Raw genomic sequence first — 26080 nt, 5'->3', positions numbered from 1 at the left:
AAGATGGTTAATACATTTAGCATGAATTCAGCGCTTTTCATTGTTTGAAAATTTAATGAGAAAATCCCTCCTACAAGAAATACCATACTCATCCCTTATCTAAAGATCTAGAATTCTAGAATGTAGCCAAAACATTGCCAGGGTTAAAAATAAGAAATGAAATGTATAGTTGGTAGACAGAGTAAGGTACACTGGGAAATATTACTAAGGCTGAGAAAGTTTTTCCAATATGGCGGTTGAAAATTAGGACGTGAGCTTTAGTTCTGGTTTAGGCATGCGGCCGGAGCGCCCAGGATGTGAGAGAAAGAAAAAGGAAAGAAAAAAAAAACCTGTATAGACAGAGGAATGGAGAAAAGTGCGGCAAGTGGAGTAAGATCCCAAGGATATTAGGTAGAGAGAGAGGTGGTGGTACTATAGTCCGAAGGGAAAGGGCTTTTATTCCCTTTTTTTCCACTTGAAGGGAATTCCCGGTCTTGCCGTTAATATAAGGAGTAACAAGGGCAAAGAGGTTGTAGAGGTTTGGGCCCTTTTTATCAAAGCTTTTAAAGGGGAATATGGCATAGTGTGGGCCAGTCCTAAATATATGTTCTGCATGTAAGGGCTCTGAATGTACGCCCTTATGTTTTGTCCTGATGTGTGTGAGTGCATGATTTATTCTTAGCCATTCAATCAATATTCCTTTAAATCCATCATTTCATTAATTGTTTTAAAATTAATCATTATCCAAACGAGATTACTAATTGATGCTAATTATACTTATCTTTAATTAAATTAATTACGTAAATTAGAATTCCGTACGAGTAACCGTAATTTTTTAATGCAGATAGCATAAGTTTCTTGAGATTAGATTGGTTTATTAGGTGCTACTACTTTGTGCAACTACAAAATCATCAGCATTTACGGATCGAATCAACGGAGGATAACCCCTGTAAGTCTGTTGTTAGGCAGATACGATCGTGGTTTGAAGCCCATCGTACGGCCTTCTTGATGAGCATTGAAACTGGCTTAAATACTGTACAAAGAAACTGATTGGGAATACTGTAGTATGGACATTAATTGACAGGAATGACGCAACCCTATCGTGACATAGTCCTTCCAATTAACTGAAAAGTTTTCAATAAGTAGACGCTCTTTATTTAGTCGAGTAAAATATCTTCAGTGAAATCTCGAGTCTGAATAGTTTCGAGAGACTGCATTTCTTGCATGCAGGTGGCAAGTGAAAGGGCTAAATAGTTTTTATTGCTGGCCGATCTAGAAAGCAAATAATATGTGCCCTCAAATACTACAGTATCATTCTTCGTTATTGGACCGTTTGAAAACCGAGCTGCGAGAAAAACGCCCACGATTGGCCCACAAAAAAGTCCTTTTCCATCACGACAACGCACCAGCTCACACCTCAGCAGTTGTGGTCGTAAAATTAATGGAAATAGGGTTCCAACTCGTTTCACATCCCCCCTATTCTCCAGACTTGGCTCCCTCGGACTACTATTTGTTCCCCAATATGAAGAAATGGCTGGCGGGAAAAAGATTTTATTCAATCGAGGTGGTGATTGCAGAAACGAATGGCTATTTTTCAGACTTGGACAAATCCTATTATTCGGAAGGGATCAACAAACTAGAGCAGCGTTGGACGAAGTGTATAAGCCTAAAAGGAGACTATGTTGAAAAATAAAAAAGGTTTACCCCAAAAAATTAAGTAGTTTTTATTTTTGCACGGACTTTTCAAACGACCCTCGTATGTTAGGCGGTTAGAGACTAGACCCGCAAAGCTAAGATGTATTGTTGGTTTAGTGGGTTCGATTCCCCCGGTCTTAAGCCTTTGATTTTATTTAACGTTTAATAAGAGAAATCTAGTAAAGTATGTTAGGCGGTTATAGGCTAGACCCGCAATGCTAAGATGTATTGTTGGTTTAGTAGGTTCGATTGCCTTGGATTTTGTTTAATGGTTAATAAAAGAACTTTATAGTAAAGTATGTTTGTTAATCGCCTCCGTCCACGACACCTAATTTGGTAGTTGGGGCCTGCCTGACAAAAAATAGGCATTACTTTACTTTTTTCCCCTCATTGCCGCCGTACTTTTGCAAAATATCATCTAATTTTAATCATAAAAGTGTGAATTATCAGAGAACAGTACGTACAATACCAAACTAAGTCTCTGCAACACTGGTGTTGTATTTATTGGAAAATAAATAAATAGAAATAAGCAATAACAATAAATTAAGTTAATAAAAAAATAAATAAAAGAAAAGAAAAAGAAAATTAAGACATCAGATGTTAAAAAATTGTTAGCCCATTAATTATAAGACGGTTGCATATTAATCTTTAATGTCCAAAAAAGATTGTTTAAGTTTTGTAGCAATGTTTTTGAACGGGTGTCGTCTTTATCTACAGATACGATCTACATGCAGGTAGGAGGAGGCACCCGGTGCATAGATTGCTCAGTCCACAACTACTTGGGCTTTTTCTTATTCTTTGTTCAGGTTCTTCTTCTTTTTTTTATTTTACCCGAATATAAAGAATATTTATTAGATTTTAGTGTATGGTTATAAATTTTTTATCTAGATCTATACAGAAAAATATCAAAAAAATAAATAAATAAATAAATAAAAAATAAAGCGGGTAGAAAGATTCATTCATGAGTATATCAAGGGATACAAAACATTCTTTAGATTCGCATAATAGGGCTGATTTATTGCTCTAATAATTACAGGGAAAAGTTCCCTTGATTAACTTCAAATCTAAAGCTAATGATTGAATTCAAATATTTCAATATGAATCAACGTTCAGAAATCTACGCTCAATCTATTGATTCTTGAAGGTCTACTTTAACCAAAACATCGCTACCTACTGGTAGATTTTAGAAGACTAGTCTTAAACGACAGATGTTGTCGACTAACACGTCTACTGGACGATACACAAAATCCTAGCAACATAATGTTAATTTACAAGAACTTAATTAAACTTTTAAGGTCGTGTAGCTATAAAGTTTTGAGTTTGCTATAACTCAACGTATATATATATATATAAAAAAAAGAATACCCCTTATTCCGGAACTCCTGCGAGGATACGACAAATATCAGAAATGGCTGAACCATGGATTATCCAGAAATGTGAACAATTTGATGCAGTAATTTTTTGGATCACATTATAAGTTCAGTAAAGTAAAGTAGTGTCAATTTTTTTTGGCGGACTTTACGTTCAACTACCAAATTAGGTGTTTAGGATGGAGGCAACTAACAAACATACTTTACTGTAAAAATATCTCATATTAACCATTAAATAAAATTCAAGGCCTAGAGACAGAGAATCGAACCCACTAAACCAACAATACATCTTAGCATTGCGGGTCTAGCCTATAACCGCCTAACAAAATTTACTATAAATTTCTCATATTAGCCATTAAATAAAATCCAAGGCCTAGACCGGGGAATCTAACCCACTAAACCAACAATACATCTTAGCATTGCGGGTCTAGCCTCTTAACCGCCTAACATACTTTACTATAAATTCTCTCATATTAACCATTAAATAAAATCCAAGGCCTAGACCGGGGAATCGAACCCACTAAACCAACAATACATCTTAGCTTTGCGGGTCTAGCCTATAACCGCTCGGCTATCGTGGCGCCTTCAGTTCAGTATTACCAAAATGAGTATTATTCGTTATTGTAATTTTTCTTATAAGGTGGTTTTCCCAGCCACAATTCCAGCAACCTAAATCAAGTTCTATTCATTTTTCCCAGTTAATTATTATGAATTGAGATGGTTAGCTACACAAAGATCGATTTTTTTCTTTCTTTTTTTTAGCGCACAGATTACTTTGCTTGCCGTCAGTGTCAGCTCCACCCGCCAGGGCGCAGCAGTTCTTCCGGCTGCTACTTCGTCCATGTCCTGGGCAACACAAACTGGGGCACTAATGAACCGAACCATCCTAACCATCCATATCAATTAGTTCGAAATTGATGTCTTAGGGCAATCAGTCTAAGTAGCGCCTCAACAAACTAACTGATTAATCACCAATCAGTTCCCTTTTCTTTAGGTTTTTCTCCTATCGCTCTCTCTCTCTTCCTCTATTTTCTCGTGTTTGGTTAATTTAGTGTAATTTATATTGGATTTACATTCATTAAAGGCTCTGTAAAACATTCATTATTTTGATATTTCATTCATTTTTATTAGTAAAGAATTGTGAATAAGCACATGACTTAAACTCAGTGAAATGTCCACTTTTCTAAATTAACACTTTTTTTCAAATTTAAAACTTGAACACTTTACTTGAACTATACTCTAGTTGGAAGTTAATTGGCTTCGTACAGTGCAAGTCCCTCTCCATAAGAGGAAGTAAAATAATCTCTTCTTTAGAAAAGTATAGAGCCCCTGCGGATATCCCAGCCTAACAACACTACCGAAACCTTGAACACGTATAAAATCTGCTCAAAACCTGTTGAGGCAGGAAATACAGCTAAACTAATTCCGTTCTGTTACCATATAACCCTACATCGTTTGAAGAAACTCTTGATTTTCATGGTAACCACAATGGAAGCTTCACTGTGGATTCTGCATTTAGCATCATCCTCATCAATACGCACTTTGACCCTCATCTACTGAACAAGTTTTCTAACTAGTGTAACATCTCAGATGAGGGAATCTATTTTTGTTTTGGAAATTGGAAAACCAAAAACACTGTACAATAGGAAATGGGATATACATTATGACGTCACTGAGCTAGACCCAGCGCTACACCTGGGATTCGTGTTGGGAGAATGCAGCCAACATTGGATATTCCCTAGGATGGAGATTGGATGATGATAATTTAAGGGAAGATTTTGTGTGGCCAAAGCGATGTATTTGACGCCACCGTGGAGTGGAAGATGCGCCAAGAGATCGTGCTAGAGGATATCCTGATCCTGTAGGTGAACTTGCAAATATAGGGACCTTCCTAAGGATTTTTTTTCCACTAAAGTTACAAAATTAAAGTAAAATTTACTTCTATTTTTGATAAAATTCTTTTATTCTTACATATTTGAACAGCATCCCAATTTTTTACAAATAAAAACTACGTAATAATAAAAGATGAAATTAAATGAGTTTAAATTTGTAAAACAATTTCAATGCCTAACATAAAAACTGTAGTTCCTCAGTGCTGGGTTATTATGGTCGAATTCTCCACAGGAAAGTGATTTATCAACTTCTGATTATGCATGAATGTCCGAATCCGGTCATCCGGAATAATGAATATGGGTCATACGACAGATAAAATCAAAGCGAATAAACTATAGTTGCTTCTAGGAAATGTGATTAGACGGTCGACTGTTCTGCGATTTGAAGAGCGAAGTTCGAGATTCGCTAGAACTTGGACTTTACTTTTTTTTCATTCTAAGTACGCCAAAAAAACTTAATTTCGAAATAAAGTTGGTAATGTATAAAGTTCTGTTACTCGGAAATGCTGTATTACATGTAATGTTGTTGTATTTGTACATGAACTTAATACGCTACAATGAAAGTATTGCGCTAAATAAACAATGACTCCTGGGCATATTATTCAACTTAATCCTAATTCCATTTGTTTTAAATCAGAAAAAAAATAAATCTGAATGCCAAAAGTCGTTAATGATGCGTGAACATCTTGAGATATCCAACCAAAATCACCTCAAATACCTGAAATACAGAAAACAAAAAAAAAATTAGATAATTTGACTGGAAAAAATAATTAGCTAAGAAATATAAAGAAATTGCAAAAACAAGGTACGTACAGAATTCATAGACAAAAAAACATCTCCGCAATTGAACGAAATAGGATCGTTTTAGATGAAATACTGCAGAAGATAGAGGAAGTTAATATTAAACTCATCTTCGAGATTTCCTAAACTTTGATTTTAAAACTCAAAATCATATAAACGTTTAATCTCCCAGATAGGTAGTTTATACCACCTGTTATAGGTGTTTTTATGAACAAAGAATAAGTTGGCAGTCCTGCTGCAAATTGCCATCCTTTTTTAAAAGGTGTTTTTTTCCCTAAATCTAAAAAAAAAGTGTCAACTTAGATTTAATTATTAAAAAAAGTGTCAACTTAGATTTAATTATTAAAAAAAGTGTCAACTTAGATTTAATTATTAAAAAAAGTGTCAACTTAGATTTAATTATTAAAAAAAGTGTCAACTTAGATTTAATTATTAAAAAAAGTGTCAACTTAGATTTAATTATTAAAAAAAGTGTCAACTTAGATTTAATTATTAAAAAAAGTGTCAACTTAGATTTAATTATTAAAAAAAGTGTCAACTTAGATTTAATTATTAAAAAAAGTGTCAACTTAGATTTAATTATTAAAAAAAGTGTCAACTTAGATTTAATTATTAAAAAAAGTGTCAACTTAGATTTAATTATTAAAAAAAGTGTCAACTTAGATTTAATTATTAAAAAAAGTGTTCGAGTTAAGGATAAATTTCAACTTTTTGTAATTACTAATACAGTAAAGTTACAGTATACAGTTTACTAATTTACTAATTACTAATCCTAAATTAAATTACTAATCTTCAAAACAAATTTACATTTTAGAAATTATTATAATCTCCCTCCCAAAAAGAGGCAGTTTTTTTTAAGCAAAAAATAGCCGAGTATTGTAAATAGCTTAGGGGTTAGTTTTAAATTATAAACTATTTTGACAGTTAGTTATAGTATTTTAATGAAAAATAATTCATGTTTTCTTCTATTTGACATTAACAACTGCATCCAGCCAAACAATGCAGAAAAAAAAAAAATGAAGATAACAAAATATATAGACATGTGCCTGCATGTCTGGCGGGAAACAGTCTGTTACACATATAGTATTACTGTAGTTCTGTCTTTGTAATTACTATTAATAGTAAATAATGATATGTCCAGTAATGAAACTGTTCAACTGGAATACTTGCAAGGCCAGATGGAGCGAGTAGCTCATAATATGTTTTCCTCTATTTAGGTTCTTAGTGAGCTATATATCTATATAGTTACATTTCCCATAGCTTTAGTGCTTATTTGCTACATTTGACTTCATTTGCTCCAAAAAAAAACTGTGCTAATTTTACTTATCCTTCGTTTCATCTGCTCCTTCTTCCTTTAAGGGGACATAAAAACCAGGAAACCAGAATAAGTTCTAAATTTGAAACTGTCAAGAACTTTAATAGATTAGATCTACTGTTCTACTAGAGCATAGAATTTGAAGTGTCCAATTCTCTACACGTAACTGAGGAATGTATCTCTCTGAAAATGGATGTAAATCTGAAACCGGTCAGAATAAATCAACAAGAGTAAAGTAATGCCTATTTTTTCAGGCGGGCCTTACGTCCAACTACCAAATTAGGTATCGTGGACGAAGACGAATAGCAATAAAACTGTAAAGTTCTCAACATTAAACATTAAATAAAATCCTAAGCAAAGAGACTAGGAATCGAACCCACTAAACCAACAATACACCTTAGCTTTGCGGGTCTAGCCTATAACCGCCTAACATAATTTACTGCAAATTCCTCATATAACCCATTAAATAAAATCCAAAGCAAAGAGACTAGGAATCGAACCCACTAAACCAACAATACATCTTAGCTTTGCGGGTCTAGCCTATAACCGCCTAACATAATTTACTGCAAATTTCTCATATTAACCATTAAATAAAATCCAAAGCAAAGAGACTAGGAATCGAACCCACTAAACCAACAATACATCTTACCTTTGCGGGTCTAGCCTATAACCGCTCGGCTACCGTGGCGTCTGTTAAAATCAACAATATTGTATTCATAAAATTGTCGTAATTTATTTTAAAGAAAACTAAACTTCGAGGAAAATCTATCCTGGTTGTTTTCTTGACATATTCTCTTCGTAAATATTTCCACTATTCACGTAATAAACAGAAACCTTTTTTTTAAATACTGTTGCGTAAATTGTTAACAACATTTTTTTTTTATAAGTTGTAAGAATCGCTGGATAAGCGATTATATGGTGCAAAAAAAAGTGTTCAGTATCGTATTTAGTTTGTCTGTCAGTATCTGTCCGTGCCCACACACTGATGATGGTGATGATATGTAAATGCACACATGATTACCAAGTGATTGATTGCCCACACCCTCCAGGAAACTACCACTCTATCATCCCTCTACTCTGGACCTCTTGTCAATGGCCTCGAAAAAAAAAATTACTCCATTCAACATTTGAGGATAAAATATCATCCATCTATAAATTCATTTAAAGTACATTAATTTAAATGTTCATTAAATTAAATAAGTATAGTTGCTAATTATAATTATTGCCAATTTAAAATATTATAATTATGAAATTTAAAAAAAATCTGAATAATTTATTACCGCTATTAGATTTAAATTACATCAAAAATAAAAATAGGAATTTGTTCACATAATTAATTATTTTTTAAAATTTGGAATTTTACGGACATATTTAGATCCGTTTGAATCCGAGACATTTCCGGTTGGCTTATTTGGTCTTAAAGCTTATTCATAGATCTAGTTTACTTAAACTTCCGGTGATTTTCCGTCTTTTAGTCATCCTAATCCTCCAGTCTTCTTTAATAACTATCCTGTTCTTTGCACAGACCTAGCGCGCTACCTTGGATTCTTTTTTCAACAAACTACTCACGTGGAACCCAAATACTAGACTTAATAGGCAAGCAATGACGAAACGTGCGAAACTGCTTTACAGAATACTTGGTTGATGCTCTAAATTGCCCATAGAGCCTCAAATGCTATCCCCAAACCTATTGCGCACTTACGGACTAGAGCTGTGGGGTTCAGCCAAACCCACAAACATACGGACTGTACAGACATTTCAATCAAAACTCCTCCGACAGATAGCTGACGCTCCTTTCTACGGTGACCAACCTCACTCTTCACAACGACCTCCAACATCCCATTCGTACAACAACTCGCTAAGACAAAATATCGCAAGTTCCATACTGCTCTTTATTCTTGTCCGAATCCTCTCGTATAGGCTCTCGTCTTTACTGTCATTTCTGACAATCCACCATGAATCGCCAGTGGCGGCGAGACTTCCTTGCGGCCTGAAGATCATCGTCATCATCGATTTCCTGTAGAGAGTGTTACGGCTGGGTATTTCCTCTTCTCGTACTCATCACACGCCGTTTACATCGTCACTCATATTTATTTATTTTTTTATTTTATGACGTAAGGCGCGTCAACATCTAAGGTTATTGGCGTCCGGAGCTTTTTTCAGTGCTCTGCCGGCCTCCGGACAGTGTTCTCTCGTTACAGACAACACTCTCCATCACCGGACAGTGAGCTGTAAGAAGCTCATAGGAAGAGAAATTCTAAGGGTCAGCAGCTGGATTCGAACCCGGGACCTCCGCTTGGGAGTCCAGTACGCTAATCGCATAGCTAATCTCTTCCCTCATATTTACTTATTGTATGTATTTATATTCAGACTGGAAATAACTAAATAAATAAAAATAGTCACACTAAAAACATACGCACATAAAGACACACCATATTTTTTTTGTAAAATACTTTTACCAGATTCCAAAGAGATATTATTGGCGAAAACTTGAATTGGAAAAATCTGCATAAGTATTTCTCTTTTCTAGGACTAGCCACTTTTTCAGAAAGCTAGGCGTCCCTACAGGGCATCCCAGCCTATCTATCTATTAAACTATCTATTAGAAATTAGGTACTGTGTTTGTATTATATATTTATTTTATGATTTTAAACATTTTTATTAAAGTAATTTTACATTGTGTAACCAATAGTTTTATGAAAAATATCTTTTTTTTTTTTTTTTTTTTTTAATTTTATTTGCCATTTACTATCTACAAAACAAACAATGCAATCAGCAAATCCGATGAATGATGCTATGGACGTGATTGGCTGGAGGAGAGAAGCTGCCCACTGGCAACACTCCCGCTTGAGTTGGTTATCAATCCATGAGATGGTCGCGGGGCCAGCAACGCCTCAGCCGCCATGGGGGGTTGTCCGGAATAGCTATGGAGGCGAGATTTTGGATTAGAGGATTAGAGCATAGAGAAAGAGAGTTATGGAATTTTCGGTATTTAGTTTTAGCTGTTTCAGTCACGTAGGGTATGTTGAGATCTTTATGAAGAGAAGAGTTTGAAACGTAGAATGGAGCATCTGTAATTTGACGGAGAATTTTTGATTGAAAGGCCTGGATTTTTTGTGAGTTTGAGCGTTTGGTTGAACCCCACAGTTCAAGTCCATAAGTCCACATTGGTTTAAGTATGGTGTTGTATAATAGTCGTTTATGTTCTATTGGAAGTTTCGACCGTCTGCCAATTAGTCTTAGTAACAGTTTATTCCGTTTGTTGAGTTCCAGTCTTTTTAGTTTAGTATGTGGGTTCCATGTTAGTCGTTTGTCGATATACATCCCAAGGTAGCGAACTAAATTTGCAGGAGAAAGAGGTACAGAGTTAAAGCTGACTGGTGGAGAAGTACGGCGTCGCAGAGTAAAAGTGATGTGTTGACACTTCTGAGGGTTAAATTTTAATCGCCATTTTTTGGTCCAAGGTTCAAGTATGTCTAAGTGTGTCTGTAAGTGAGTGGAAGCTGTTACGAGGTCGGAACTGGAAGCAAGAATGGCGGTGTCGTCAGCGTAAGTGCATAGTATTGTGTTAGTGTGAGTCGGTATGTCTGCTGTGTATACAGTATAGAGAAGAGGACCAAGTATACTACCTTGAGGGACGCCGGCTAGAGCAGGAGAGTAATCAGAAGTGGCAGAGCTACAACTAACCTGAAAGAAACGGTCTGTAAGATAAGATTTCATAATTAAGTAGTAAGTAGAAGGAAGATTTCTCTTTAACTTCCACAACAGCCCCGGATGCCATACCCGATCAAAGGCTTGAGCCACATCAAGGAAGGCCCCGGAGCAATATTGTTTCCGTTCGAGAGAAGAAGAAATGGCGTCCACTACTCTATGGCATTGGTGTATGGGACTGTGTTGTTGACGAAATCCAAACTGATGAGAGGGGATGACATTTGCAGTTTCAAGAATAGGACAGATGCGTTTTAGCAATAATTTTTCCAACAGTTTCCCCATGGTCGGTAACAGACTGATGGGCCGGTATGAGGATGGAAGATGAGAAGGTTTGTTCGGTTTGGGAATCATTTTTATGACTGAAAATTTCCATAATGCCGGAAAGTATGTAGTTCTTAGTACTGAGTTAAAGATGTAGGTGAGATATACTATTGCCTTTTGTGGTATTGAAGTAAATTATTATTAAGTAATAATAGACCCCTGGGGGTCTTTATAGACCACTTTGGCAACCTCTGATTTACACTAATGACTTTTTAAAATAAATTAAGAGTCTATTTAAAAATTTTATAACATGATTTTTTTTTTAAGGAGGAAGTCACTCTGACTAAAGGAGACAGGCCTGGATTCCAATCCCTCTTACTTCCTTTTACTTGGAGTGAATTTTTCAAGTAGACAAGGTACAGATAATTTCTTTTTTTTGGGTTTATTAAGCAAATAAGTAAATGTTACAAAACTTATTAAACTTTATAAAGAGTAAGTTCGCTGTGTAGATGATATTCAGAGACGGAGTTAGTCTCTTGCAGTTGTAATTTATCAAACTCTCATTCCTCCCAAAGGAACACCCCACACTCTCTCTCCCTCATTACTGGGAACGGTCCAATTAAACTTTGGAGATACTGCTACAAGACCGGAGTAGGAGTTGGTTGGCTTTCCTCATTTAGAATTTGAGATCAATCCACCCTTGGACCGCAACCCCCAGTTTAATTATCTCCACCCTGATTGGTTAGATAGCAATGGATGGAGGCTGCGCAACCGGATCACGTGACTAATTAAAAGGCAACTGACTCCGCCCACATTGTACACTCTGTTAGTTGAGAATGGGCGGAACAGTTTTTCTTTTTCTTTTTTTTCTGCGTTAAGTACACGCCCACAAGAAGAAGTACTTGGTTTCTAATTAAAGCTTTTTCCAGCCTTAGTCTATTTTTTCTTCTTTTTCTTTTTTTTTCACTCTCTCTCTCTACTGATAATTGGAGTGCCTCCCGGACGGCGCTCATTTCGAATTGGAATGCCGCCTGCCTAAAGTCAGAATTGACGTGCAAGCAGGGGTGGTGGATAGAAGAGACTGGAGTGAACCTCTCCAACCAAGAACTGAGGCTACAGCCAGTCTGTAGGAGAGGCAGCGGCACTGCCCTCTCCCCCAGAGTGGCCTGCGGGGCGGGGAGACGTAATTGAATATTGATTCCAGGGGGCTATCTACCACCGCCAACCACTTCTCTCCGGCCCCCGTCCGCCGCTGCCTCCGCCGCCTTACACAGCTTCTAAAACCCGGCTACCCTTTGCAAACTGCTCAGAATTAGGAAAAGTGTTGAATAATTTCCCAAGAAGTAGAAAGAAATCATGCTTTTTCCTACTTTTTTTTTTTTACTTTAAAGTAACAGGAAAATTATACAAGCTTACCAAAATTATTACGTTTTTCCAGAAAAATAGTGATAATTTTTTCCTTCAAATTTTCTTTATTATTCAAGTACGATAAAAAGTACAAGAATTTAAATAAATAAAACATCCGGCGTGAACCCGCGCATGACTTTCTCGTACTGCTTTTCCCAAAGTTTAAACTTAAAAATTTTCATTAATCTGACAACGTTTAAGTTATTTAATAGGTAATACTTAATTTTTATCAGTTTAGTAAGAATTAATTGAATTCCGAGAATCGAATCTACTAACCAACAATACATCTTAGCTTTGCGAGTCTAGCCTATAACCGCCTAACATACTTTACTGTAAATTTCTCGTATTAACCATTAAATAAAATCCAAGGCTTAGACCTAGGAATCGAACCCACTAAACCAACAATACATCTTAGCATTGCGTATTGGGTCTAGCCTCTAATCTCTACCGTGGCGCCTGAAGTACGAGTAAAGGTTGTTAGATTAATGAATTTGAAATCACTTTTCAAAGATTGAATAAAATCATAGGAGCTGTTCCGAGGATATCATCAAAATACCGGAAAATGTGCTCGGAAAAATGGCATTTCCGGTCAGTCGATTTCCATCGTATAGAAATGCAGACCTACATTTGATTCTGATTAATATTGTACAGATTTTAGGTTTGGTACAAAGGGCAGTAATGATACCTTTGAGGAATGCCTACCAGCACTTTTTTTCCTGGAAAATTGTTGAAAATAAGTTATAGCTCTACTTAAATGCAACTAGCTAGCCAAAGTTTCAATGGAACCGTTTTTTTTTGGGGGGGGGAACCTTAAAAGAAACTTGAAAACATAATTCAATAAAACGGTACTTCCGGGAGACCTGTTTTTTTGTTTGTTTTTTTTAACATAACCTTATTGGTACCTTAACAAAATATTTAAACTTGGAATTTCAACAGTATTTCGTTTTCGAGTTACGATAGATCATCACAAACACACACATACACACACACACACACACACACACACACAGACTGACAATTTTGTGAAAACCTTTTTTTTTTTTTTTTTTCTGCGGGGTACCACGAAGCAGATTTTCCCTGATGAAAACGCAGAACCAAAAATCTGTACCCTCCTCTCTCTCTCTCTCTAGAACAAAATAACGATAAAAAGAACAATAAACTACTCAGTAAGTAAATTTTAATTTGGCAGAGACTGTTTAAATAAAAAAAAAAATTATTCTTAATAAACTAAATTTTTTCAAATTCATTAACTAACTTATTAACTTATTATTAAATATAAAATAAAATTAATTTTTACTAAATATGTATTGAGAGTTAAATTAAGATGATGATTTGGTGCGCGATCTACCAGCAAAGTGTTGAAGTGAAGTTAGGAGCTGTCGTGAAGTCTTAAGTTGTCAAGTTCGTCCAACAGGGTCATCTGTAATCTTGATTCTGGGGGCACGGCTGTAAATATAATATCTTGCATTTTTACTGTCTCTTACAATAAAATTATTGCTGAAGAAATAATTTTCTATGATCATATTTCTTTTTTTTTAAAACGGAAACATGCATTTAATGGTGCCTTGAGACAGGAAAATGTTTTTTTCAAAGTGTAGGTAAAAAAAATTAAACGAAAATACTGCTACCTAAATAAATTTTCTAAGGTTTTCTTGATAATGTTTCCCATGTTCTTTTTTTTTAAAAAAAACAAAAAAAAAAAAGGCGCCACAGTAGCTGAGCGGTTATAGGCTAGACCCGCAATGCTAAGTTGTATTGTTGGTTTAGTGGGTTCGATTCCTAGTCTATGCTTTGGATTTTATTTAATGGTTTAATATGAGAAATTTATAGTAAAGTATGTTAGGCGGCTATAGGCTAGACCCGCAAAGCTAAGATGTATTGTTGGTTTAGTGGGTTCGATTTCTAGTCTCTACGCCTTGGATTTTATTTAATGGTTAATATGAGAAATTTATAGTAAAGTAAGGTTATAGGCTAGACCCGCAATGCTAAGATGTATTGTTGGTTTAGTCGCTTCGATTGATACGATTTGAATAATTTAGAATAAGTTTCCACTAAATATAACAATCCTCAAAGTATTCAATTTCCTATAATCTGAAATTATATTCGTGATTTGCTCCTGATTTGATATCCGGTTCAATTTAATAAATCTCTTATGCGGAGTGCTACCCACTGGATAGTTTCTTTTCTTATTAATTATTAATATTGTTCAAATCAGCTGTTTTGCAGATGTAATTATCAAACAAACAGAATGATTTACAAGAAGAAGAAGAAGATATATTTTACAAATAAAATTGATTTCCTCTATATGTGACGATGGAGAAGATATTGTTTCAAGGAAGTTGAGGAAACACTTTTACTGCCTCAGGTGACTTCAAGTCGGATGCTGCCTGGGTATACGTCATTTGGAAAATTTGACATGGTAGCAATATTTGCCTTATCTGGAATAAGAGGAACTATTAAAGTTTTCATTTTTATATTTAGAAGAAACACTAAAAATTTGAAAGACTTGAACGCTACTATCCGAGTGAAAAAATAAATAAAATAAATGAAATAAATTTCTTCACTTGTGAAACAGCCGCCATGTTGGCCAGGATACATTCCTGTATCAATTAGTGTAATTATAGGTGCGCTAAGTAGTAGTAGTAGTAGTAGTAGGGATGGTGTGTTTTGCAGCAGCAAGCAGCGTTTGGGTTGACTGTACGAACGGGTGTTAGGGAGTAGCAGAAGTGTGGAGCTCCTGTGGGAACACGCCTGGTAGTAGAAGGAGGCCCGCTTCGAGCATGCCCAGTCATCCTGATCAATATTGTTAAGTGTGTACCTGATGTCTAGCTGTGTACAGGAGTGTACGCAAATCCGAGTGCATGCCCAGCAATAATTCCTCTATTTATCACCCCCGACGCTGTAGCTCTATTAATTATTGCTAATTAAAAATAATTATTATTAATTAATTATCATTTAATTATTATTACCATATTATTTTTTTTTTGTAATATATATGATATTATATAACCTCCAAATTTAGTTGATTTGGTTTGGCTTTTTTGTTCAATAAATTGATGAGGTAATTGAAACTGAATGACCTTTCTTCCAAAGAAAAATGAAAGGGCCGCCTCTAAAGTTCCCAATAAATAAAATGCAGACGCAACTGTTCGTAAATTGCATGCGTGCAAAAGAGATTGTTACGCATGAAAAATTTATTGCAACCTTTATTGCCCTGTTGAATATTCTATTTATTTTTTTTTTCCACCATTGGAAATATAAGTACAGCTTTAAGCCGACTTTTTGAGCGGATTGAATTCAGTATCATTTCATAAATTTTGTTCATTTTTATTGCTTCAGTATTAAAATATATTAAATTAATAAAATTGGCCCACAGTATGTAGTAGTAAAGTAGAAAGTAATTGCCTATTTTTTTAGGCAGACTTTGCGTCTAACTACCAATTAGGTGTCGTGGACGGAGGCGACTAGCAAACATACTTTACTACTAAGTTCTCATATTAAACACATTAAATAAAATCCAAGGCTGAGAATCGAACCCACTAAACCAACAATACAGCTTAGCATTGCGGGTCTAGCCTCTTAACCGCTCGGCTACCGTGGCCTGTATGTATGTATTTTTGAGCCAAATTTTTCTATCATAGTAGAAAAAAAAAAGATTTGTTTGAAATGTAATATTAACATGGAGACACCATGTTAGCTATTTAGCTGGGTAACATCTGGTTATAGCTACTTTTACTTTCAAAAGACATTGCTGACTTAAAATAAAGAAAAAAAAAGAACAAAAGAAAGATTTAAAAAATAAAAAAAGCCAACTGGTCCTTTCAGACCCGAGTAATTCATCCAGAAACGTTTATTGTCATTTATCGGCTTTCTTCGCAGACGCCACAAATCAATCAGGATGGATCGTAAATTAGGTGACTTAGGATGGAAAAGAAATGAGGGGTGATGAGTACAGGTCTAGAATGAGGTAATGGTAGAGGAGGGAGGATAGTGTAGAAATCTTGTAAAAAACCGGATACCAAGAAGATCCAGGAGCGGTGTTTATGTGTGTACCGGAATAAATAAATAAAACAAAAAGGAAGGAAAAAAAAACAAAAATAGTAGCGGCATTGTGGCCAATTACGGGGAACCGAATGATTATACAGTGTGAGAGAGAGAGAGAGAAGACGGTTGGACAGCCTGCTTTAGCGAGAGGGAGAGAGATGGACCGAGAATAAAGTAAGCTGAAGAGAGAGATATTTATTGAGCAAGTGTTAAGCGCTCGGCAGGAAACAGCTTGCTGAAACAGATTAACACACAATGCGGTGCAAAAACTAATGCAAAACCAAATGGTCTAAGTGCTTTTATTGTGACCAAGCTGCTGTATCCAGGTGAGTAGAAATGTTCCCGTGTGCTTTTTGAAGAAGGTAGAAATTGTGAGAGAAGACCTCGAATGATAATATAAAGGTGAGAGCAACATTCCGCACATACACACTCTCATAGTGAGTACACAGTGTGTGTATGTAGTAGTAGCGACCTCTCCCCCACACTACCACGGCTAAAACTTTTATAACATTCTACTATCATACTTGAATGAAATTATTGGAAATCTTCAACTGCCATTGCTACTTCCTTCTTATAACATCATTCCGGTGTACATGTCAATCAAATCTCCAATCAATCAACTACTACTCCTCGCATATACTACGTCTGTCGACTAACAACAATCATCTTACTCAATATTGAACTTAAACTCTAAAACATACCATCTCTGCTGAGCGTGCATTTGCATCGTATTCAATCTTATAAATATTTACTTAACTAGTACAGTTTACAACGTTAAATAACCTCAAAGGAAAGATAACCCCAACCTCTCCCCAAGAAGTGCCTCCCAAAATAAAAGAATTTTCATAGAATAATTATAAAAGAAAATCTATGAGTAAGTAATATACGAGGTTAAGGTTAAAGGCGCCACGGTAGCCAAGCGGTTAGAGGCTAGTCCCGCAATGCTAAGATGTGTTGTTGGTTTAGTGGGTTCGATTCCCGGTCTTAGGCCTTGGATTTTATTTAATGGTTAATATTAGATATTTACAGTAAAAGTATGTTAGTTAGTCACCTCCGTCCACGACACCCAATTGGTAGTTGGATGTAAAGCCCACCTGAAAAAATAGACAATTACTTTACTTTACGAGGTTAACATCAAAACTTAACATCAATTACCGGGAACAAACCCTTCAGTTAACTGGGGGCTTGTGGTTGAGGAATTCTTCACCAAACTCGATTTTTGGACTCCCTTATTGGTGTACAAAAATCAAAAGAAACAAAAATGGCACTTTTGGAGTGAAGCATAAGTATCTAATCAAGAATCATTCAAGCTGTTATCGGCTGGGCGTGTACATGGATCGTTGTTGTTGTTGTTGTTGTTGAGAAGAATGTTGTCTATATAAAGTAAATATTGTCGGTTTGTCTGTTTGTCGAGAAAACTGGATTGTGGGTTCGCTAAACCTAAATAGTTACCACATCCTCCACTTTTTTTCAGGCTACATCACATCCAAATGGAAACAAGAGCACAAGGTGGCCAGATCCTGTAAAGCTCTGGCGGTCAGTTAGGGATAAACTTTGGTAGGTAGAGACCCAGGTTTTTCACCACCTTTGTTTTCAAAAAAGTTTAAATGTGGTCTTATTATTGGCTTTAAATGGAGAACTCACAGTTTTCTGTTCAAATTGGGCGTACCATCATTATATTTAATTAGATATAAATCCATTTGGTTACTATTATGTTTTAATGATTGCTTGTTGATCATGATTGTCAGTGTATCAATTTCTCTCATCAGTAACATAATAATTTATCATTTTCGGTTTCCCTCATATGTTATATCTTTGAAATTACGTACAACCAGAAATACAGGTTTTAAGGCACTGTGAATAAGAAAAAAAATACTTTATTTGGCACATGATCTGTATGTAGGCGATTGTATTTATGAACAATTTATTCAAAAACGGAAACTCGGCAAATTGAAAAATGGTCTTCCAGTTTGGAGAAGTTTGCTATTGGTTATGATTCGGACCGGAAGTGTCACTTTTCTATTATGATTTTTGTGGTTTGGGCATTTTTTTTTTCAATTTACTTAAATGTTCCATTTAAAAGTAATATTTGGGGGAGGGGAAATTTTCCTGAAAAAGAAAATTTCAGAGAAAATTCAGCTATTCAAGTATGATTATCGTAGAAGTTCAAAGAAAGGAATAATTTGGCTCGTAAATGGTATAACTGCTTCTAAGGATCGAAGGATTGTCATGTTTCACATTTTTTGTCGAGAGTGGAGTCCAACTGGATCCATCCCGGATCTTCTTTTCTATCAAGTCTGTAACCGTGAAGGCTTTCTCAGTTGTCCAGTGAGTGTGTGAGGGAAGGTGACCATCTTCAGCATGTTGCAATGCGAGATGGAAACATAAATGAAGTCGAAATCTCTACACCGAAGTGATTAACATACCTCTTATGTTGGATGAACATTCGTAACAGTAATAGAGATGCAGTAATAGTCAATTTTTGTTAGTTTCTCTACTGCTAAAGTGTGTGTATTGCTGTCATTAAGAGTGTCAATTTCCCCGTAATGATGCTGTATATAAATGAGACTAGATCTGGAATAAAAAAGAGGAAGTTCCGGAAGAGATTTGACCTAGGATATAACCTTGAGGAATGCCCTCAACTATCAGACTGGAATTAGAAGAATTATCACTGAACAATACTTACAATATATCGTTTAAACATTACAGACCTAATTTAGACGCCACGATAGCCGAGCGGTTATAGGCTCGACCCGCAATGCTAAGGTGTATTGTTGGTTTAGTGGGTTCGATTCCCGATCTTGGCCTTGCAGTTTATTTAATGGTTAATATGAGATATTTATAGTAAAGTATGTTTGCTAGACGCCTCCGTCCAAGACACCTCATTTGGTAGTTGGACGTACAGCCGGCCTGAAATAATAGGCATTACTTTACTTATAGACCTAATTTACGTACTGTTCTAATTAAGCTTAATACAAGGAAAAAAAACAATTCCTACTTTAAGTAAAAGAATTGCATACAACTGTTCGGCTATGCAAAGAGGCATGAGCGTGTGCATGATAGAGACATTTCACTACATGCCCCTTCACATGCATAACGTGCACTCTTTGCGGACCCCTACTAGCTGTTTCCTTCTCGTTATTCCGTTCACAAATCGATATACATTGAAGGAATGAGTCCTGCTATATCCTTCTTTTCGTTTTGAAAGTCGAAGGGAAACATTGAATTCCAAACCAATCTACTTCTGGGCTCTACAACTACTACATCAATATAGGACTTACAGCCTTCATCATCACTCATACAACTTTATTTTTTGTTGTTGGTTTCCTCATTCTAGTAAGCAGCAATCGATTTTCTCGATTTTTGAATCTTCAAGCAAATTTTTATTTATTTACGTAAAACAAAATAAATAATTGTTATCAATGCACCTATTTTTTATAACTCATTAAAGGACTTCACTTGAACTTGGTCATATCAGTACAATAATGCTCATTTTTTCAGGCGGGCTATACGTCCAACTACCAAATTGGGTGTCGTGGACGGAGGCGACTAGCGAACATACTTTACTATAAATTTCTCATATTAACCATTAAATAAAATGCAAGGCCTAGAGACCGGGAATCGAACCCACTAAACCAACAATACATCTTAGTATTGTGGGTCTAGCCTATAACCGACTAACATACTTTACTATAAAGTTTTCATATTAACCATTAAATAAAATCCAAGGCCCTAAACCGAGAATCGAACCTACTAAACCAACAATACATCTTAGCTTTGCAGGTCTAGCCTCTAACCGCTCGGCTATCATGGCGCCTACTTAGACAAATCACTTCTTCTTTTTTTTTTAGTACATCAATTGTGACATTGAAAGGCGCCAGATCTCAGGGATCTCCTTCACCATTTTGCTAGAATTCACCCTGGGATTTGCCTATGCTGTAATAACCCACACATAACAGATGCACAGGGAACCATCTCTGACTCTGCTTCCTCCAAAGGCGAGAGTCCTGCCATGGTGCTGCAGAGAAGCTTTTAAATCAAGTCCAGCTAGAGAGAAACTTTAAATTCCATTACTTCGTTGCCTGGAAGAGAAGATGAATCTTGCTTTTTACAACCCTTAATATTGCGGGAACTCCAGGCGAGCTTTGCACCCTTCTGGACTTACTAACACTTTTAAAATGAAGTTGTTAAGTGTTTGAATTTTTCATGTAAAACCTCCCACTTTTACCCTCTTACTTTGGCTTTCCTGTTTGTGTTTTTACACCCTGGGTTAGAGAGTGGAGGTGGGGTGGGGGTGATAAAGAAAACACCCTAAAGTTTTTCGTCCCTAGTGCATCTTGTTTCGATGCATGTACGCTGCATCGATCCTCTACTTTTAAAGAAGAATAAATACTTACAATATCCAAAGTTTATTTTTTAATCAATATAACATCGCCAAGCTAATGGGAGCCAATAAAAACAAGCGGTAGATCGAATTTTAAGTTAACAGGAATAAAACATTACTTCCGGAATGGCTGTAAAAACTCGAAAATGTTCCTACCCGCTCCGTTTTACCTTCTCTTACCGGATCGTTGCTTCAGAGAGTTATGAAGGCGAGCACTCCGAACTGCGAACTCCTAGCGTGCCTCAAAGTGGCTCAGTTGGCCCGATCCTGAACCCAATCTACTGGACATCTCTACCCATCCTCCTAATCTTAACCAATGCCATTCTATCTGTCCTAACCCCAATTATGTTTCCAACTTATTTTCTCTGACTCAGCCTTGCGTACTGTTAGACAGAATCATAAGTGAAGTATAAAAATATACACCAAACAGATAAAATGTTCCTCCGGTAATGGCTGAAACATTTCAGGTACCCAATAATTCATAACAAAAAGGTAGCCGAGCGGTTATAGGCTAGACCCGCAATGCTAATATGTATGGTTGTTTTTATTGGGTTCGATTCCCCTGGTCTAGGTCTTGGATTTTATTTAATGGTTAATGTGAGGAATTTACAGTAAAGTATGTTAGGCGGTTATAGGCTATACCCGCAAAGCTAAGATGTATTGTTCGTTTAGTGGGTTCGATTACTGGTCTTAGGTCTTGGATTTTATTTAATGGTTAGTATGAGAAATTTATAGTAATGTATGTTTGCTAGTCGCTCCGTCCACGACACCTAATTGGTAGTTGAACGTAAAGACCGCCTGAAAAAATAGGCAGTTTCTTCACTTAATTCATATCAAAGCTAATATCCAGCACCGTGGATCTAACCCACATTTTGAACCCAATATTACCCAAATCAGGCCTTAAATAGATAAGATATAAATTTAAGAAAGATGATACTTTAATGAAGTACCAGAATATTTTGCTTTAAGTATGCTTGCTATCCGCTTTTGTTCATGCCCTGAACGGTAGTTGGGTAGTACATCCTGCCTGAAAAATTACAAATACATGTACTAGACTCTCGGACTTCACGTCAGATTGGTAACATGAAAATTTTGTATCATTTCAGCAAGCAAGCCCCATCACTAGCACAGGTTATGCTGTAACATGATGCATTTATATGCAGCTATGCATCCAAATAAAAAAGACAAAGCAAGAATACTACTATAGTAATTTGCTTAGAGCAAAAATGGTTTAATGATCAACTCCATACTAAGATGAAAAAGCAAAATTTTTTCAACATACCTTCTTATCGATTGTTCTTCATAGAATACATCACAGTTCTTTTGTTTGTCTTGCCGAGGAAAAAGGAAAAGTAGAAGATGACAAAAAAGAGAAAAGAAAAGCAAAATGGGAAGATGGGGAAGAAAAATTGGTATAATGTATTATGCAACTCGTTTTTCTTCTCCACGCCCCGCACCCATCACTGTTTTACAAGAAGGCTATCCTTCGTCACTGTGTATTCCAGCCTAAGGGCACCCCTTTTCACAAGAGTGACGTACTTCCTGAGATCAAAGGGGCAGCAATAGGCGATACATGATAAAAAGGGATATTCTAGAGTCTGGGTGTTGTTATGTAAAACGTAGAAAATTTCTGATTTTTAGGATTCTAGGGCCCCCCCCCCCCCATTGTAGTGGAGATGAGGTGATGGCCACAAAAATGGGGCAAAAAATAAAAATAAAATAAAATAAAAGTACGCGCGCTCTTAAGAAGGCGTATCTCTGTCTACACACATATGATCAATAACCCTAGGGTGTGGCGCGTCAAGAAATGTAATTATAATAATTTGCATGATTGGAATGGCTTTAGTTAGTTGATTTTGTCGATAGGTAGCAGCACTGTACAGGCGTCCGTAGTAGGAAATTTGGACTGGATGGACAAGACGAGTGGCTAGTGAGAGGGTAGGGTGCCTCTCTTGTAGTGAGTGGGTGGTAACCAATTTAGGCCACGCCCGTTTTTAGTAGATACACGGTCCCACCCACTGTACAATAACCCCACACGATGATGAGTAAGTAAGAGTTGAACTGGGTGAGATAGAGAGAGGCAAGAGAGTGGACTATATAGAGCGGACGGGGAACCCAACTTCCAAGATATAGTGAGCGCAAGTGGAAGAGGTAGAAAATAGAGGTTGGCCTCCCCTCTCCTTTACATGTCGTGGTATTTTAATATATACTTGGAATGTGTACATGTGTGTAGAGTGGGGGTAGAGAGGGAGAGTTGAAGCCTCAGGTTCTTGCAGTTCGCAGAGAAGGGAAGGCTGCAAAATTACTGTAATTTAAGTACGTTGCTCGTCCCGTTCCAAGTAGGTATGTCAGTTCGCCTCTCGGCCAGTTTCCCTATATATCCCCAAACTATCCCTTGATAACTTGAACTTCCACTTCCTCCTTTAATTCAACCAGTGTTTGCACACAATTTCTACGTTATAACACACACACAAAATATCTTTCACCGTCCTTTTTGCATGTACATGCAGAGTCCGTACATGCAACATCAAACCATTAACTAAAAAAAACCCAACGTTGTAATAAATATCTTTAATAAATCACCACCATTTGTAAAACATCACCCCACAAATATATTGTTAATTTAATGAATGAAAAGCAGGTGTCAACATGTATACGTTCTAAAGTGGACGATTCTATCACTAGAATGGAAAGTAGTACTTTTTAGCCCGCTAAGTGATATCACGTATAAAAATTAGATTACAAAGTTGTGGGCCCATTTAGTTCAATTTGATTGATTTATTTCCAAAGAAATACCCCCCCAAAAAATGGGGTTTTAATTAATTTTTTTTGTAACTATTTTTGGGCGTTTATTTATGCTACAATCAGCGCGTTGGCGCTACAAGTAACAATGAATAACAGAAGAATACGAGTGGAGAAGTTACCGCAGTTGTAACACTTCCAAAACATTAAACTATTAGTCACTCTCTTCACCAAGAGAGGAGATCACGAGAGGCCACACTATCTCTTAAGACGTCTTGCCCAGGTTATCAGGAAGTGTTCTTGAAGAAAGATTTTGAGCTATAGGTTTTATATGGTCCTGGCAAATGGGATAGCCTTTGTAGGTTCTGTCAAGAGGAGGAGGAGGAAACGGCACTCTGCGTGTGTTGTATCAGTGCGAAGGGCTAGTTTGGCTAAGGGAAGGATAAAACCAAGGCCTAGTGAACTTTACCCAAGAGTGGCTCTCCAGAATTAAGAGTCTGATTAAACGGACAGGTCTGGTGGGGTAAGCTTCTAGAGTAGTGGGAGCCACAATAGATCCAAAGGAGTCGCGCAGTGGTGTAGGCCTTAGGCCACCCTATTAGAATCTTATCTTAGAGGATTTATATGAGATTGCAGGTTAAAAATAAAGTTTTCTGTATCGTGTTTTCAGCTACTTGGGCGACAAAAAGGAATGTTAAGGTCAGGGTGTATAGTCCAGGTTGGGAGACATAAAATGGAGCGTTCACAATAGTTCGAAGTATTTTAGATTGTAGCGATTGAATCCTTTGGAGATTGGAGCGTTTGGTTGAACCTCACAGCTCTATTCCATACACCCAGATGGGTTTCAAAATAGAAGTATAAATTCTTCTTCTTTTTTTTTAAATTAAAAATAAACATCTTAGTCTTTATTTTGTTATTTTATTAAAATTTAGGTAATTATTTTTGATAACATTTAATACTGAATTCATTTGATGACTCATTTTTTATTATTATTTTTTTGTTTTAATTTAAGGCGCATCCTCATCTCAGATCATTAGCTCCTGGAACTTTTTCCAGCGCGCAGTCGGCCTCTGGAAAAGTGTCCTCTCTTATCACCGATTTTCGTACTGGTGAGCAGAATACGCTAACCACTCAGCTAATCTCCCTTTCTGGATTTATTAATCCTAACTGTTTACCTACCAAAAAATTTTAACTAGAGTAGAAATTTCAACTCTTAAAACTAGAACACCACGTGTTACACAAGAATTAAGACAGACAGATCTACCAAAATTAACTGAAGGAAACCGCTGGGAAAACCACAATAAAAAAAAAAATCTTTACCTTGAACCCATTACGCTCCCTTTAAGCGTAAGTTACGCTTTCCCCTTTTATAGGAACGTAGGCTAACATGGCTGCCAAAAAGAGGCCCCCTTTTTTTTCCATGTTTTCTACTTATTTAATTCTGGAAAATTGTTGTTTTAAGACCAATTTATGTAGGTGTTTAGGGGAAGATTCTAGTTCAGTGTGCACTGTCTGTAAGAATTACTATATGTTTCCGGAATTTGGAAAAAGAGCTATTGGTTAAGTTAGAACGTTAAGAATAGTAACAAAAAGGAACTCGTGTGAGTGACTAGGCTTTCCTCGATATTATGCACGTGATAGATTCATTTAATAAACAGAAATGGGAAATTTAAGGAAAAACACTTTAGAGTGTCGTGAAAATTAATTTTCCCTGTAGAAAGTGTTTAAAATATGGGCGCCTTAGAAACTTAGGGCTGGCTACTTGGCCTGCGCAAAGTAGTGGCTACTTTAAAAAAAAAGTCATAACTTTACTAGTCTGGACTTAAAACTTTGTGCAAAACAAAAAAAGTTAATTGCATTTTTAAATATCTTTTTAAAGAAATAAAAATAATAATCAGATATTTGGCCAATCAGATGGCAAAAATGGGCCATTGACTGAGCACGCTAACAGACGAGGAGCTCGCGCTTTCTAGCGGCAATTCTGTGTACTCATTTTAATTTCTTTTTTACAAGAACTCGTTTTACTTGTGCTGATTTCGCGTTTACGCTGGAGAATTCATGTTTTTTGTTCCGCTGAATACGAAAATGGTGTCTTTACTGTAGGTCTGTGTGTCTTCATGTATGTATCCATCCGCTACGGAAAACTGGAAAGACGTACAAGAGCTCAAGTTTACGACGGACCCAATATTTGACAAAAATCGATCGTCTAAACTTTACTAAATCGACTGTTCACTTTTTTTTTTTTTTTTCGATTTTCATTTAAAATAGTACAAATGTATACCTCTGTGACTATTTGAAACACAAAACATAGCCAGACCGGAAGTTACGGGTTTTCGAAGGCTTTCTTTGTAGCTGAGTGATCGTCACCTGCAAAACCTTGTAAGTGCCGATATCAAAAATTTTGCTGGAAACTAGAAAAACTTCATTCTAACCACTGTCTAACTTAGGAGCTCATTCAAACGGCAGTAGACGGCCCCCC

The 26080-nt window shown here is 36.3% G+C and overlaps 1 long non-coding RNA gene across 1 annotated transcript in view; it reads left to right on the top strand.

Moving 5' to 3' along the window:
* Positions 1-11341: 11341 nt before the first annotated feature.
* LOC141446088 (uncharacterized) overlaps positions 11342-26080 on the top strand; it is a 65146-nt gene continuing 50407 nt past the window's right edge. Inside the window, exon 1 of the long non-coding RNA XR_012453477.1 lies at positions 11342-11440. This is a non-coding gene — a long non-coding RNA (uncharacterized lncRNA). The remainder of the gene's footprint in view (positions 11441-26080) is intronic.

This window comes from Rhodnius prolixus, unplaced genomic scaffold (assembly GCF_049639745.1).
Source record: "Rhodnius prolixus isolate KJV_2025 unplaced genomic scaffold, Rpr scaffold_1, whole genome shotgun sequence".
NCBI lineage: Eukaryota > Metazoa > Arthropoda > Insecta > Hemiptera > Reduviidae > Rhodnius > Rhodnius prolixus.
The sequence above is the reverse complement of the archived record's forward strand: the minus strand, read 5'-3'. Positions and strand labels throughout refer to the sequence as shown.